Source organism: Perna viridis, chromosome 13, assembly GCF_037379345.1.
Source record: "Perna viridis isolate PV_CMFRI_1.1 ecotype Kerala chromosome 13, ASM3737934v1, whole genome shotgun sequence".
NCBI lineage: Eukaryota > Metazoa > Mollusca > Bivalvia > Mytilida > Mytilidae > Perna > Perna viridis.
In genome coordinates this window covers 22,264,038-22,282,572 of record NC_142457.1, presented here as the reverse complement: position 1 = coordinate 22,282,572, position 18,535 = coordinate 22,264,038, and the positions used below count along the sequence as shown (strand labels likewise).

The following is an 18,535-nucleotide window of genomic DNA, read 5'->3' as shown; positions in this document are numbered from 1 at the left end:
TCTAGTGGCAATCAAAATATGTCGACCCTGTTGTCCTTGTGACCCATCCCATTTCATGTTCATTTTATCATCCATTTCATGTTCATTGTCTGAATATAGCTGAAATATTGCTGCTCGGACGTTAAACCCCAACAAACAAACAAACAAACAAATTGTCAAAATTTAAGAATTTTGGTTGCTATGGTAAACAGATCTAAACAAATCAGATTGCTTTGTACTTTATTGTAAATTGTTTTCCATAAGATACACTTCATTAATAAAAGTTTTGTTTGGTAAAATTCTACCATCAGATATAAAAAAAACATACATTCAAATTGTGACATTTTTGTGATAATAAGGCCCTAAATTGGTGGTTGCTAAGGAGTGGTTGTTGCTATGGTAACGGTAAAAACATGTTTCATTTTTTCATTATATTCAGTTTCGTCATTGATGTCTGCGGTGCAATAATGGTATCATGCTATCTTCAGTTTCGTCATTGATGTCTGCGGTGTAACAATGGTATCATGTTCTGCTCAGTTTCGTCATTGACGTCGTCTGTAGATATTTCATGTCTGAATAAAGCAGCTTTGTCTTTTGACCTAAAAATCGAAAATCCCATTTTTTGCATATATTGATATATTCTGACAACAAAAATGGTAAAACTGAGACATTGGACTACATGATAATACTGTAAAAATTAATTTTTGCCTCTTTGAGATATAATCAGTAGCCAAAAATACAAAAATGATTCAGTTTATTATGTGGCGACAAAAAGATTCGTAAATAAGAGATATAAGGGTACCTGAAAATCATATTTTGGTTGATGAGTGGAGGGGGTGCACGGGGGTATCTCAGCCCACGTATTAATAGTTTTCCTATAACAAAATAAATCTAAAGTTTTGGTTTCTACAAATCGAAACCCCTTAAAATCTAAACAATGAGATATATAGAAATTGATCTCAATAAATTTAACTATTCAATATAAGGGTAACGAACAGATCATTTATCTATTTCATTTGACATTGTAAATTTTGTTACGTTTAAACTAAAAATGAGTCATGTGATAACTTAAATGTTATGATTGGGAAATACTACATGAACACGAATTCATAACAGACACGACAGGTCTTCGATTCTACCAGTAAGTTTTTTTTTATTTGTTTACATTGCTCATGTAAACTATATTATGATTTAACAATTGGCCAAAACCCTTACACTTTTGATATTTAAATATACAACAAAGCAAACACACACAGAACGAAAGAAGAAAACATAAAGAGATGATCCACAATTACGTACTAAAATTAGTAGGAGAATAACTTTACTTTACACTTTACTTAAAATATTATCAAATTATATGCAACGACCACTTTATTTCATTTATGATTTCATTCAGTCCAAAATCTGTTTTTTGTTTATTTGAATTATTGATTATCAAATTTCGTTTTTAGAATTATGTTTCACCAATTTTATTATTGGTTGCTTTATTTACATAATGATACATTTTTTGAATTACATGATATTACAATAGTTTAAATCTCCTCGCTTTTTTTTATTGTTGAGACACATTTGTGATTGAATTGGACAGCTTCATTGTTTTTATTAGACATTTTCCGGATTTTAATCACTAGCTGAATGAAAGGTTACACTGAAAGAGCAAGAAATACTTACACTTATACATTTTCTTGTGAATTTCTACTGCTACTACTATACTTTTTTCAGTTTCGTTTTACTTGTTGTCTATTTTATTCGGTTCGTGTCATATGTAGATTTATCGGTTGTACTGAATTGCCGTATTATTAAAGCTTCGGAATTTTTGCCGAAATAAGTTCGAGACAAATGTCATAAAAGTCTAATATTCTGTTTGTATGTTGTTTTCTGTACCACTATATAGCTACACCTTCCTTCACTCTTATGAGGCTGACTTTATAGCTGATCTGATCCGAAAGAAGGAATATCGTGTAGCTAGATCCTTTAATCTCAGTTTCCGCTATATGTATGACGTATTCTCTTCAAACAATCCTATTTTTGGGGATTTCATACATCGCATCTACCCTAAAGAACTTGAGATAAAGGATACTACAGACACTGTGAAGTCAGCCTCTTATTTTGACTAACACTTAGAAATCGCTGGAAAAGGAAAACTACTGACCAAACGTTACGATAAACGTGATGATTTTTCATTCAGAATTGTCAACGTTCCTTTCATCTGTGGCAATATCCCTTCAGCACCTGCGTATGGAGTGTTCATATCACAACTCATACGTTATGCCAGAGCTTGCCGAGATTACGCAGACTTTTTGTGTCGCGCCGCTAAAATTCTAACAAGTAGGCTTATAGAGCAGGGTTATATTGCTACAAGATTGAAGTCATCACTTCAAAAGTTTTATAGCCGTCATGATGAACTCGTGAATCGTTACGGTGTATCGATCTGCGCCATGAAAACTGATTTGTTCAATGTGTCATGGTTTTAATTTCCTCTTTCGTCCACCCCGGGCTTTTTATGAGCAACTCCTACCGCTGCTCCTAATTCATGCTCTCAGTTTCTTTGTGGCGTCCGTGTTGCTCATTTGCCTTTGTTACTTTTGCATGTATGATTTTACTAAATCTATGTTCTTTGTTGTGTATGTCTGTTTTCCATGTCTGGTCTTTGTCCTTGGATTACATTCTCTAGATTACCGTTATAACCTTGGTTTCTTGATTATTCTTCCATACATGTATCAAATGATTTTGTTGATTGCGAAATAAAGAGCTTCATTATAGATATTAAAAATACAGCCGCGATACAGCGTTTTCAATGGATTTAAATACCCATAATTAGAGATAACAACGTTCTAGTTCTTCCTTAACAACTTTGAATAGAATTTTACATGGCTAGCTAACAAAACATTTTAAATTATCAACAAACAGTAATAAAATGTTGTACTTTAGTAGATTTGAGTACCCATAAGTAGAGATAATGATAAAAGTAAATATTTCTTTTTTAAAATGTCAACGGAATCGTGTTAACTGTTTTTTGGAGTTCATTTACTAGGGGTTTAAATGTTCACACGTGTTGTGCCAAATATTCTTCTATTTAAGGTCACACTATTCTCCTACATGTAGATATAAATTCTTGCATGACATCGTACTTAATTTAAAATCATTACAGCTGGTGCATAGTTTTAGTTTTTTGAATCATTGTTGTATAGTACGATATACGGCTGTTTATAGTAGAAAAACACACGTCCATTTTCTTTTTCATATAACTCCTGAAATCAGTGATATATTTACATATATTCAATTTCACTAAAGCCTATCAAGCTTTCGTATTTACTGTACTGGTTTCTTATCTACAGGTTTTATTTGTTGTTTTATTAATTGATTGGTTCTTATGGTGTGTGTAACATCTTATTGGAGATATTAATTCACCATTAAACAATCGCGGACACCAGCCTTTGTATCAATTACACAAGGTGAACCAGATCTTTATTCACGTTGGCAAGCAACCCAAAATCGGACAAATTATTACAACACCAAATTGTTTTCTCACTCTATCTTGTAAGCATAACTTTGATTATTCTATAATCTAGAGAAATAATTTATATTGGTACTAATGCTCGATCTACCAAAACAAAAACATTATTACAATAACCTGGTATTTGATCCGCAATATATTCACGCTTTGGTAAAGCAATGAATTCTTTTGTGATTGCGTGATGACAAAGAATATTTATGTTGATGACTATAAGAACACCATCAAATGAAGTAATATTATACTGTGTTGATTCTTTATTAGTACAGATATCTAGAGTTACAACAGTGTACTAAAAGGGAATGCAGGAAATGCTCTTTTTGTACTTTAGAAAGTACTGCTCTTAATTTATGGTTAACTTGTTTGATCTATTTAGGGTAATGTTTCGCCATTTCTATTTGTTTCTGTATTTACATCATGATACAGTGTAATCGTCAAACATTTTATCGCTCCGTTGTTTTAAAAGGGACCGTCTGTAACTAAAGTCGGGAAACAGCATTTGCTACACCACTGCTTGATAAATATCACTTGCAATATGTGTCGGTTACAGCTGGCGGACCACGACATGCTGACACTACCGTAGCATTATATCTTATTCCGTTATTCCCATTTGTTTTTTTTTTTTTTTTTTGTGTTTGCTTTTTGTTTTTGTTTTTGTTTTTGTTTTTTTGTTTTCGTTTTTTTGTTTTTTTGTTGTTTTTTTTTTTTTTTGGTCTTTCCTTTTGTATTTGTTCTTTTTATTTGTTTCTGTTTGTGTGTGCGTTTGTGTACTATGGCTATATTTTGAGTCTCAAATGTTAATATGGGATTAAGGGAGACAATTTTTACAACGTAATGAAATTTAGACGTTCTGTTTGAAGTTTGTTTTTCTGTACTCCTCATTCCATCCAATACTCAGTTGATCTGGTTGATTACAAAATGTACATCTTTTTAATAGCTATCTGAAATCAAGTAAACGGACACGACTCAACGTTTTTGTTCTTTATCAGCAGAACTGAATACACGTTTAGTCGGCTACCTGCTAAAACCAACGTCTTAACTTTTTATGTGAAAAAATCCATTCTTCATGATTTTAATGATGTACATAAAAATACAGGCATTACTTCGAATGCCCTTGAAGTATTGCAGTTGATATTTGGGAAAAGGCTTACTGTTTCTTTTTTTACTGGTTTATGATGTGACAGTTAAATATAGTGGTATAAAATTCCGCTGTTCTGTTTGGACGCAGCTTTCATGTTTCCTTAATTAAAACTTCCACTCGTTGTTGAGTTCTAGATATTGATTTCCTTGTTAATTCAATTTTCACATGCGTTTATTGCTATATAAATATTCCATAAACATTCTCCACCTAAACAACATTATTGGTGGTAATAGTGTGTATATCCATCTTATTTATACTGGTTTTGGCGCATGACTGAACAGTCACATGCAGGTATACCAATTTGGTATCCTTGCAACTAGTATTAAATTTCCAATAACCGAAATTAATGGCTAAAATCATATTAGTAAAGTATTGAATATATAGGTTACCTAGCAATAAATTATGATGCCTTATATAAAATAAAGAAATTTGCCGAACACAGAATGATTCAAAATAATGTCACATAAATATCTACAAGCTTTCTGCTTTAATTATATAGATATATTGTGCATATTACTCTATCAAGCATATAATTGAGTCCATCATATATGTTGCCTAAAAAATAACCTCTACCGGAAAAAATATCTGTTTGACTTTTTTTTTTATAACATCACGATATTTTCATTACGGTAAACATATCTGACGTTCAAGGTTTACATATATCCCCATTGGCAATGAATTAGTTGAATGAATTGATAAAAGCTGCGTCATGATTTCTATCTGGAATAAAGCCAATGTCTTTTGTTTCCTGTACACTTTTTTTAAAAACGTCCATTCATTATTCAAATGATTTGATTGATTAGAAGTTTTTAAAATTTTATTTGGAACCACGCAAACAGACAAGTAGATATAACGTTTGTATTCCTTTTCAACAACCTTGGAAGCAAATTTGTAAACTTAATCAAAAACTCACTAAACTGTTTACTGCACTTCAATCAGTGAAAACCTAAATTCAAGGAAAATCTATAAAAAAAAATATTCATTTTTAATTTGGTTAATTGTTAGGTAAGAGCTTCTTTCAAATTTTTAAACGATTCGGTCTGAAATAAAGCAAAGGGTGAAGTATGCAGGTATAAAGCAACATTCTTTACTTGGCTACATAACAAATCAATTACAGTCCAAGCAAAGAGTTCGACTTTAGTTTGTATTTCAATACATTTAAATATTCACAATTGAAGATGTCAAAACAGATATTTTATCTCTTTAATTAACTTGTTAAAAGCGTCTGGCGATTGATATCAGTCCACTATATATTATATCTAATAAGGAGACTAATAACCACACGTATAACGTTGACAAATAGCCCACGGTAAAAGTACAATACTGTCCCTAATGTAGATATACATACAAGCATGAGTTCGTACTACATGTAAAAGCATTATATTTCCCCTTGGGTAAGGGCAATTGATATTTAATGAAAGGCGTCTATTTTTACCTTTTGGTTCATAGTAAGATAACGATAGACATCAGATTAATGCTACACATTTTTACACGATGGTATAACTATAAAGATCTAACCTTCAGTCTGGATGTAGTTTTATGTTGTCTTATCACACCGTGCATTCATTTTTTAACCAATTTGAATGCAAGATGAAAAACTACTTATTAGATTTCAATATTTCTATCCTGAATCAAGCCAACAGACATATAGACAGACACAATTAATATTTCAAGGATAACACACGATATTTTCACTTAGATTTAACGTTTCACGTGATTGACAACCTGTCGAACTTGACGCTTTCCGGATTTCACTCACTCACGTATATAATCATGTGGCGAACGATATTGTTGAAAAAAACTGGTAACGCAGTTTTGACCACTTTTAAAACGTTATACAATCACCATTTAGTAACTTACCCATCTCTATTAAAGGTGGAGATGGTAGTAGTAACTGAAGAGCATAAAAAAGGTTCTTAAAAGTGTTTTCAAATTCACAAAACAAGATAATACGCGTGCTAAACTCGCTTTATAATGTATAGAAATTCGGTCTATTTTTTTTTCCATGCTGACCACTTGAGAAACTTTTGACAAGGCAAAAACACTACATCTCTATCTATTATTGAATCTTTGACATGTAGTAAAACACATGCTAAACAAAACGTTTCAAAGACCTACATGTTATTTAATGATCAGAACTGCTCGGACATTATATATTCAAAGGGAACCTACTAAAAGCTTTGCTTAAATTTAAGACAAATACCTTCTTCATATTGTTTATATTTCAATATAACATAGAGATTCTAGCTTTTTTATTACGACAAATTATAAACTTTTATTAACAAAGTATAAAAAGTTATATTTATAGATTTCTGTCATCTGTTTTTTCAGGTATTTTCCTTAACGATCCATTTTGAATAAGCATTGGTTTAAACTTCAAAGCGGAAAAAAACAACGGTAAGTTATTAGACAGACCTTATCGAACATAAGGGCATGCTCCCAAAATATGTAACCTGGCTAATTTGATTTAACCTGTAAACCAATTCACGTTTTCTTTTGTGAACGTCGTGTATACAAATTGTGGTTTAATTGTTATCTCCATAATAGACGTTTTTGAGTACAATGCTGCTAACGAGTCTTACTCCTTGAAACATGTGTACAGCATACCGACGTTTACAATATTAATATGATTGCATGATATTTCTTTTTGTTGCTTATAGTTTTGTTTTTCGTTATCTAATTGACTCTTGCTTAAACATTGTATGCAGGACTTATACTTGCTATTAACTATAGATTTTCTGCCGTCTTACAATATGTTATAAACCATTGGTATCAATCCTTACTCGGACGCCACAAACCATACTGAGTGTATTTGCCTCTTTTTTGTTTGCAGAATTGAAGCTGTTTTTTTTTCATATTTCTCTAAACCAAGGCCAGCGTCTTCCTGTTGTTATTGACGCGTGCCATCACTGCAAAATACAAATGTCATAAAGCGTATTTACTTCTTCCGGCCGGTTTTAAATGACATCATAAAGATCCACGTAGTTAGCCATGAACATTTTCTCAAAAGGCATGGTTAAATGAGGTTCAATATAAATCCCTTCTCGTGAATGTGCGAACTATATCACACAAAATGATGTTTGTAGGAGCTTCTCTTGTGCGTGAGTTAGTGGCCCCTATACGGGCAATATTTGTTTTGTATTATTCCAAACAGTAGTTTAGTTACTATCTAGAAATCGCATTTCTGTAGCGGTTACTATAGGCTTTTCGTCGTCATAGCACATGGCTTGATTGCTCCTTAAGCAGGTTTTATGAGAGAACTGAAATTTAAATAAATCAAAGATATTAGTAATTAAAAACGTATGAATTAGGGCCGACCCAATGTCAAGTGCAGAATGCCCCTGGAACCTGTGCCACAACAAAAGTTTTATGGTCGTCATCATGAACTCGTGGATCGTTACGGTGTATCCATCTGCGCCATGAAAACTGATTTGTTCAACTTGTCATAGTTTTCCTTTCCTCTTTTGTCTACCCTGAACTTGACTTTTTATGAACAACTCGGTGGGTGTTTCTAGAAGAGCAGGGAACGCTTACCCTACCGGTACACCTGGTCCATGCTCTCAGTTTTTAGTGGAGTCCGAGTTGCTCACTTGCTTTTGTTACATTGTATGTATGATTTTACTTACTTTATGTTCTTTGTTGTGTATGTCTGTTTTCCATGTCTGGTCTTTGTCCCTGGATAACATTCTTTTGATCACCGCTATAACATTGGCTCCCTTGATTACTCATTCACTTGTATAATAATATTATGTTGTCGTCGCCTTCTTAGATATATTGTGTCAAAACAATAACTGGAGTATTGGAGAATATAATTATTTTAGTTTGAACCACAAGGTGCCATAACAAGAAAGAAACCCTTAAAAGATCGAGGAGGTTCTGGCGGAAACCATTTAATAAAAAGGGGGCTTCTTCAATTGCATTATATTCGACATAACATACAGCACATTTTCGATTTGAAGCTATATTTGTTAAACTGTCGGGACATATCGCTAGAGTTGTCTCTCTTTTATTTAATCTGAAGATAGTTCGCATATATGCATGACGTTATAGTTCCAACGAGTCGTTTATTGGCTGAAATCGTGCGTAACAAATCCTTTCCGGAAAATCCTATACTAATATCCGCCATGTTGGTTTCTACGGGACGATTTGTTGACAAACGAAGTTCGTAAATTCCCGTCGAACATCAGTGACAATCGTCTGCTTGATCAACTTCTCGGTGTTGTACGATGTTCGCGTAGAATAAATCCGAGATATCCGAATTAGCGCCCAAATGCATTATGGATTCTTTGGTTTTGGACAAACCATTTATACGTAAACAACATCTCCTAGCAACCCGATCACTGTAAACATGGCCGACTCTTGACAATATAAATATTTGGGTAGGGGTAATATTTTTGAAACGTCATTTTTGAAAATTAGTTTTTTTTTTGTGGTTCATTTATGTAGAAAGTTGAATTAACTATCGAATGATACCAAATTTCAGACGTTTTAGTAATGTAATAACCTATAGAATCGAATTTATATGAATTTTGACCTAAGACTCGGAAATCCCACTTTTTGCATTTCTTGATATATTCTGACTACGAAAATCGTAAAACTGAAACATGGGGCTACATGATAATACTGTAAAAATTAATTTTTGCCTCATTGAGATATAAACAGTAGCCAAAAATACAAAAATGATTCAGTTTATTTTGTGGCGACAAAAAGATTCGTAAATAGGAGATATAAGGGTACCTGAAAATCATATTTTGGTTGATGAGTGGAGGGGGTGCACGGGGGTATCTCAGCCCACGTACTAATATTTTCCTATATCAAATTAAATCTAAAATTTGGTTTATATATATCAAAACCACTTAAAGTCCAAACAATGGAATATATAGAAAATTGATCTCAATAGATTAAACTATTCAATATAAGGGTAATGTCAACAGATCATTTATCTATTCCATTTGACATTGAAATTTTGTTACGTTTAAACTAACAATGAGTCATGTGATAATTTAAATGTTATGATTGGGAAATACCACATGAACACGAATTCATAACAGACCAGACAGGTCTCCGATTCTACCAGTAAGTTTTTTTTATTTGTTTACATTGCTCATGTAACCTATATTATGATTTAACAATTGGCCAAAACCATTACACTATTGATATGTAAATATACAACAAAGCAAACACAGACAGAACGAAAAAAGAAAACATAAAGAGATGTTCTCAATACACAGGCAAAATTATTCCACATGATTTTCACACGAATTTTACATGATTTTCACCTAAATTGAGCACATAAACTAAGTGAGAGAGTTCACGTGAAATTCGGGTGAATGGAGCCTTCAAAATCATGTTAATTTCATATGCATTTCACATGAATTTCATGTAAAGCTCGATTAACATGAATTCCAGGTGAAAAATATTTGCCTGTGTAGTACAAGGAGTCTTGTTGTTTGATTTTGCTCCATTCTTGAACAGTGGAAAGTCTGATCCACAATTATGTACTAAAAACAGTAGGAGAATAACTTTACTTTACACTTTCCTTAAAATATTATCAAATTTTATGCAACGACCACTTTATTTCATTTATGAACACGTGATTTCATTCAGTCCAAAATCCCCGTTTTATTGTTTACCTGAATTATTGATTATCAAAATTTCATTTTTTGAATTATGTTTTACCAATTTTGTTATTGGCTGCTTTATTTACATAATGATACATTTTTTTTAATTACATGATATTACAATAGTTTAAATCTACTCGGTTGTTTTATTGTTTAGACACATTTGTGGTTGAGTTGGACAGCTTCATTGTTTTTGTTAGACATTTTCCGGATTTTAATCACTAGCTGAAGTAAAGGTTCCACTGGCGGAGCAAGAAATACTTACACTTATACGTTTTCTTGTGGATTATACTGCTACTATTATACTTTTTTCAGTTTCGTCTTGTATTTCGTTGTCTTGAGTTTTTACTTGTTGTCTATTTTATTCGGTACGCTTTATATGTAGATTTATCGGTTGTACTGAATTGCCCTATTATTAAAGCTTCGGAATTTTTGCCGAAGGAAGTTCGAGACAAATGTCATAAAAGTCTAATGTTCTGTTTGTATGGTGTTTTATGTACCACTTTATATATACACCTTCCTTCACTCTTATGAGGCTGACTATAGCTGATCTGATCAGAAAGAAGGAATATCGTTTAGCTAGATCCTTGAATCTCAGTTTCCGCTATACAGATGACGTATTATCTTTAAACAATCCTAATTTTGGGGATTTGATACATTGCATCTACCCCAAAGAACTTGAGATAAAGGATACTACAGACACTGTGAAGTCAGCCTCTTATCTTGACCTACACTTAGAAATCGATGGCAAAGGAAAACTAATGACGAAACTTTACGACAAACATGATGACGTTTCATTCAGAATTGTCAACTTTCCTTTCATCTGTGGAAACATCCCTTCAGCACCTGCGTATGGAGTGTTCATATCACAACGATATGCCAGAGCTTGCCAAGACTACGCAGGCTTTTTGTATCGCGCCGTTAAAATTCTTACGAATAGGCTTCTGGAGCAGGGGTATGTTGCTACAAGATTGAAGTCGTCACTTCAAAAGTTTTATGGCCGTCATCATGAACTCGTGAATCGTTACGGTGTATCCATCTGCACCATGAAAACTGATTTGTTCAATGTGTCATGGTTTTCATTTCCTCTTTCGTTTACCCCGGACTTTCATGAGCAACTCCGCGGGTGTTTCTAGAAAAGCAGAGGACGCTTACCCTACCGGTGCACCTGGTACATGCTCTCAGTTTTTGTTTTTTTTTTTTTTTTGTGGAGTCCGTGTTGCTCATTTGCTTTTGTTACTTTTGCATGTATGATTTTAGTAACTCTATGTTCTTTGTTGTGTATGTCTGGTCTTTGTCCCTGGATTACATTCTTTAGATTACCACTATAACCTTGGTTCCCTTGATTACTCATTCACTTGTATAATAATATTATGTTGTCGGCGCCTTCTTAGATATGTTGTGTAGACAATAACTGGAGTATTGGAGAATATAATCATTTAAGTTTGTACCACATACCAAGAAAGAAACCATTAAAAGATCTTGGAGGTTCTTACGGAAAACATTAAGTAAAAAGGGGGCTTCTTCAATTGCATTAGTATTCCCAACGGTCTGTGTACCTAGTACCAATTTCAATGTACATTGTACCATGTTTTATGTTCATACCGTGTATTATGTCCAATCCACGTACCTTGTCTATTCCATGTACCATGTCAAGTCAATGCACAGTGTTCAATGAAATTCCGTGCTCCAATTTATGTAATTATATCATAAGCCCAAAACATATTTCATTTACCTGTATCAAGCATTGATGTTTAAGTTTTGAAATATTTTAATAAATTCATTCTGATCCACACATTCAGTCTTGTAAACTGAACTAATCACAAGGAGCTGTCAGTAATGTATACGATTTGTCGAGTTTCCTGTTCTAAATTTTCACGGTCCTTTTCGGATAATCGCACTATAATCGCTCCAAGAATCATAATCCCTTTATAATTAGCTGTGTGCATTTTTTATATTCACCGGAATGAGGTCGGTCTATTTCAGTCCAATTTTGTGAAGCACTTTGATTCCAGCAAGACAACTCATCGTGTCTGCCATTGCAGGGATGACGACGTTTCTCTGTTGAGAGGTTACGACGTTAAATCCTAGCTGGTTATAATCATCCTCAACGACTTTAACAGTGCTATTGATGAATGGTTGTGGTTGTGAATGACGTTTGTCCCATGTATCTGACATTTGGGAATATAGGTGATGGTCAAGGTGTATTACCTTCTTTCCTTGTTGTGAAACGGTTGCGGCACACAGTAAATCAAATACTGCACTTTCACTTTCCTCACTATGTTTTGTCTTTGTGATCTTATTTTCAACTTTTTGGTATCCTTGGTCATATTACCAATTTTCCTCCTGCGATATGTGCTCGAGGTGGCTTCTGCTCCCTGAGTGTCAAGAAGACGTGATGTTGAATGTTTGCCAGATTCCTTTGCTTGGACAAATTTAAAGCGTCATATCCTGATTTTTATCCCCAAGAGCTCTATTTGTATGTCTTGGTCACTTAGTCAACGAGTTAGTACGTCTCGTAAAATGGCTTCAGTGTAGTCAACATCACGATCACATCCTGGGCATGTCCTTGTGAATTTACATACCCCCGCCTGACTTCGAAGTATTGCACCAAACTGTCTCATCGCGATCCTGAGCCATGCCATGGAGAGCTACACTTGCACCATCGTATTTTCTTCTCTCACTGCTAGTGTGCGCGTGGCTATAATGATGTCTTGTTCAGGTTTATCGACAAGTAAACCACCAGCAGCTCTTGTGCGGTCTCGACGCAAAGATTTATCATAACTCTCAAGAAGCTGTATTTTAGTGGCTTCAACATAGTTTTTCCACCGAGAAAGGAAATAAGTCCAATCTTCACTAGAACCCACTGCAGAAGCAGTTGGTGTTTTGACCTTTTCAACTTTTGCTGATATGTTGCCGCCAGCGTTTGCGGGGTGTACTGTTGCGTGAGCTGTGAGTAAAGCTGCAATGACAATAGCATCGAGATCGGCTGTGTCATACTCGCAATCTGGTACCGGGCAATGAACTGCAGGCATGTTTATAGCTGAAAGTGTTCTGTAAGTAAGTCCTCAGGCGTGGTAGTAAGATATCCCCATCATAAATGAGTATAACACTGTTTTTTTCATATCTTTATATTGACATCATAAATGATGGAGATCTGAAACAATACAAAAGGGAATTAACAATAACCATACTGATATTCCTCTAGTTTAATCATTATATTCATAATCTAAATTGAAAATGATGACTTTTTTGTCTAAAAGTAACTTTTAAGATCATTAGCACCGGCAATAAACAACATGATTCACTTTTCCGCCTCGGCTAAACAAGAGCGCGACTTCTATTGTTCTCGTCGCGGTAGGTTTCTGGCTGCATATATTGCATATCGAGTTTACTTTACAACCTAACCTTGATATACATGTAGCTATCTGTTATGTGGATGGTAAGAACAAAACAAGGTAAGAATTTAATTGCATTGGCAAAAACGTTCTGCAGTAAAAACTGTGCATAAAGCAAGAGTTAACAAATTATTTTGCGGATCAAGGGTATATCAAAAGATTCATGTTTCCCTATTCTCATAAGATTAAAGTTGCATTAGCTGCCACATTTGTTCAGTTTTGATTCTACTGCATTTTGCTGAATCAATGAAATAAGTTTGTAGTAATGCAACTGATGCAATAAATGTCGTTAATACCTACAGAATAGTGTGAGAACAACGTTTTTTAATCAGAGAAGATCGATAGCTCTGGTCTAATTATTTTTCGACATTACGTCCGAAGATTGCCGACAGGATATACACCTGGGCTAAAAATACTTTATCCTTTGCAAAAAAATAACAATAACTGATGCAGAGGTCAGCACGTGTTTGTTTTCATTTCATTTCATCTATTTCTTGATTAGTTTTCAAAGAAATGATGACCATATTTCGACCACATTATATCACAGTACGTAAATTTCAAAAGGATCTTTGCGTTATATTCGATTATTTTTTTCTTTTACGGCTTGAGTTCATCGGTCTTCCTTGCCGTTGAATAACTACTTTCGCTTTGCAATCAGATTTGTTACTGAAGAAGCGACCATTACAGCACATGCGCGGATTAAGATCACCAGAAATAAAATGCATACGAATTTATCCAGGTCGATTTTTTTGTCTTGCAAGACAATAAATATATAAACACCTATTTCATGTATTTAAAGCATTTTATTTGTGAATATCAAATAAAATCATACAGGAAAAGTACAATTGATAATTGATAAATAATTCAAAATTTAGGCATATTTTGACAGAAATACATTTTACGAAAATGACAGCTAATTCAGCTTTAAGTTTCCCTTTTAAAAGTCAACTACATGTAAGGACTCTGTTATTGTTATGTATCGATGGTAACTGATCTTTGTTATTGTCCAAATTTCTGTTTCAAGTGACTTTTTTCACTATATCAACAAAAATATGTTTAAAAAAACAAGAAATTTGTGATACACACTCGTGATTTCAATCAGGATATGAAGAAAATAAAAAAAGACCTTGGTAAGCAGTCAGTTATTGTTGATTTTTTTTCCAAAATAGATCCCACCATACAACATACATATGACTGTACCTACAGGAAGAATGTGTTTAATTTCAAGCCACTGCGATGATCTAGTAGCTGTGAAAACTATGGTGGAAAAAAATGTTATGGTAACACGGACAAGGGTAAAACAGTAAACCCTCCTCTTACATGACTTGACGACAGAACTTTTTAAGTGTACAAAAAGAATTCACATTGAAGCAAACAGACTCCCCCCTCAAAATATGATAAAAACAAAACAAATGCTAGCAAACAAACAAAACAAACTATCTTTGTTGCAACATGGATAATACTGATTCAGGGGTCGCGCTGGGCTTCGCCAATGTCGCAATCTGCGACTTTTTATTTTACCTACGTTTTGTGTATCAAAATTGATAGGAAGTTTATCAGCAACAGATATTTTCTCTAATTAAACAATTGTGTTGAGACCTGGGCAGAGTTAATTTACCGTGACCAATTTACGACTGAAGGCAATTAAAGGTAATTAGACCAGACGACCGTGTGTGACAATTTATTCCTTCTGTTTATTTATACTCATCGCCATATTAGATAGGTACAGATATATTATGGATAATATGTACAATATTTACTGTATTTACAACAAAGCGTATGTGTTTAGCCAGGAGGGCACATATTCTTAATAATAACACGTATAAACTTACATATTTGGACCAATTGATCTTTGTTACATGAAGACATTAATTCATTAAACAATAACACATTTGGCCTAGTATAACATTTTCTATAAATAAACTTTTTTCGATACTCTAGAAAAAAAGAACACGTCATCATATGATGATATTCATCACCTACATCTTTAACATCACAAAATGTACATAATCTGTTTTCTCTTAAAATGTTGTTCCATCGACCTTGTTTTATAGGCAGTCTGTGATTAGTGGTCCAAAATTTGCAAAATAAAAAATAATCTTTATCTTCCAAAATATCAAAGTATTTCTCAAATACAAGATCTCCCTTAAAAATTCTATAATTTACAGCTTTAGCACTTTTATGAACCATATCATGCCACTCCTTGTTGAAATTGATCTGATAAGCATGTTTTAACCACAGCCTATAACTAAGTATCACTACGAAAAGTCTAAGTATCCATACATAAGAAAGACCACATTCACCGAGTACCTTTTTAACATAAAGAAGCCATGGAAATGAAATACCACGGTTTGATTGTATCTTGTACAATAATTTATACATTACATACGACATTTTCTCTGCTTTCCAGACACAAGTTTAGTCCAGTATGTTACAGTTCTATGTTTTAATTCTTAAAGTAATAGATGGCGACCCAATTCACCATAATCCATAACACTTGAAGTTGAAGACTTTACGCGTAGCAAACCTTTGCAAATTTTTAGGTGAACCTTTTCTTTTGGTTCAGTATTTCCGAAGCCCCAAACTTCTGAACCATATAGTAATATAGGTTTTACAACCTTATCAAACAGATCTAGTTGACAAGAAATCAATAGGCTATGGTGTCTACCTCTCTTGAGTATCTCATACATAGCCTTCATTCCCTTTTATGCCTGTGATTGTATTGCTTTCGCAAATTTCCACTCTTTGAAAGGATAACACCTAAATAATTGAAATCTTTGACAATATCGATATTTTCGTTACTAAAATTAAATGTTAGATTGTTGGGCAATCCAACATTACAAAAACAAAGAACCTTAGTCTTGTTAACATTAACTTTAAGTCTCCAAGTTTCACAGTACTGGAGAAAAATATCTAATTGATTCTGTAGGTCCTTTGGCATTTCAGCCATCAGAGTTGAGTCATCTGCATATAATAAAATAAAAATTGTCATATATAAATTTAGCTAATTTTCTATCTCATCACATATTGTTGACAACCATGGTGCATCATATCTACCAATAAAATCTTCTACATCATTAAGAACTTTATCGAACGCCTTCTCAAAATCAATAAACGCGCAATATAATTTTCGCTTTTTTGTCTTAAGAATTTCGAAAAATGAACATAAAGTAAATATGTTATCAATGATAGAATGTTTTGTCTAAAACCTGTCTGGTTCTCATTCAATATCAGAAAGATATCTGAAAAAGTGTTCAGGCGTTCACTTAGTATAGCTGTAAAAATTTTACCCAAGCAGTTTACAATCGTAATGGGTCTAAGATTTTTAGGGTCATTGCTACCTCCCTTACTCTTATATGTTGGAATAATATTACCAATTAACCAGGTCTCTGGCATAGTACCTGTATCAAACATCAGGTTAAATAACTTTTCATAAACATCTATAAATTTCAATGAATTTGTGTGATCCCATTCGCTTAGGTTGTCTGGCCATGTCAGCTCTATATTGCTCTCAAGAGTCTTCTTATATAACGGCATTTCTTAACTGTTCCTTGTTTGCCAGTGATCTTGACTTTTTAAATTTTCTATAATTTATTCTTGCAAATTTGAAGTCTATATTAACCCAAGGCTTATCATTCATGGTACACCTATGGTTTGCCTTGTTAGAATGCCGAGGTACATGTATATAAGTTCCTAAAGTGTGCTAATGAATACATCACATATCTTTCCTACAAGATCGTTTAAAATATTCGAGTTAATATTTTCTCTTGGTAATTCTAAAATTTGGGTGATTTCATTCAGCTTAGCCTGATCTATATTACATATAAAATAATTTTCTTTATTTTCATTCCATTTCTTAGCTTTCTATGTTTCATGTGACAGATCTAGTACATTTGTAACTTTCACTACCCTGTCTTTCTCACTATTATACATACTCATGGAAATACGCAAAGGACAATGCACATCTGAATATAGTTTCGAAAACTCTAGAACTTTGAAACTAAGAAAACTACTCAAACAATCAACAGAACCGATGTAATAGTCAACAATGCTCGCGTTTTTACATGTAAATTTATCCTGTTGGTCACCATTCACCCTTCCGTTAAGTATAAACATGTTGTTATATTTATAAAAATCAAGTAACTGTGTACCAAATCTGTTTTTGTCTTTATCACTTTTAATCCTATCTCTGGGGATATTAAGCTCGTCTAAAAAAAGCAAGTTATCATCTACGTATTCAACGGATCCTTGTCATCGAATTTGAAATACTCTAATTCATCTGAGGTTCTTGCATTTAAATCCCTAATAAAGAGATATACTTATACCTGTAAGAGAGGGTCAAATATTCATTTTCTATTTGACAAATTGCATCAACGGAAGTATACCTTGTATATTCCGGAGGAATATGCACGATACCAAAAACTGCATCGCTATCTTTATTTACGAGTTTTGTATTTGGAAGTACAATACAGTTAGGTCATTTCTTAACATTTAGTCTCATTTTGTTAAAAAATAAAGCTGTTTTGAGGCAGTCTGCACAGAAATTTCAAGTGTTTTGTCATAAAAAAGTGCATATTTTCTAAATCCTTTGTGTGTGGAGGTTCAAGTCATCTATAAGTAATTTAGTGATTATTCTTTTAAAATCGAGTAGCCATGGAAACATACTGAAAAAAGTATTACTGAGTTTTAGTACAAATCAGGGGTGCCTTTCCAAAACTAATAGCCAAATACTATGTTTTATAAAATATCAGGCACTTAGACACTACCACAGGATGAAAGCATGCATGAAGTAGGTGGAAAAAAGGTAAAAATAATACGACCCTTCTCGATTCATTCTCTCACAGTTTTAGTTCCAAAAATTCGTGCGAAATAAGGTAATTTG

General features: G+C 33.4%; 1 protein-coding gene across 2 annotated transcripts in view; it reads left to right on the top strand.

Annotated features, from left to right (window-relative positions):
• Window positions 1–1,047: 1,047 nt before the first annotated feature.
• LOC148600004 (uncharacterized) overlaps window positions 1,048–18,535 on the top strand; it is a 61,060-nt gene continuing 43,572 nt past the window's right edge. Inside the window, exons 1-2 of one of the 2 annotated variants that reach the window (XM_088556986.1) lie at window positions 1,048–1,120; window positions 6,966–7,031. The gene's annotated coding sequence lies outside the window, so the exon portion shown is untranslated. Of the gene's footprint in view, window positions 1,121–6,965; window positions 7,032–9,617; window positions 9,711–18,535 lie in introns of those variants that run through there. The other variant, XM_088556987.1, reaches the window with a different exon arrangement.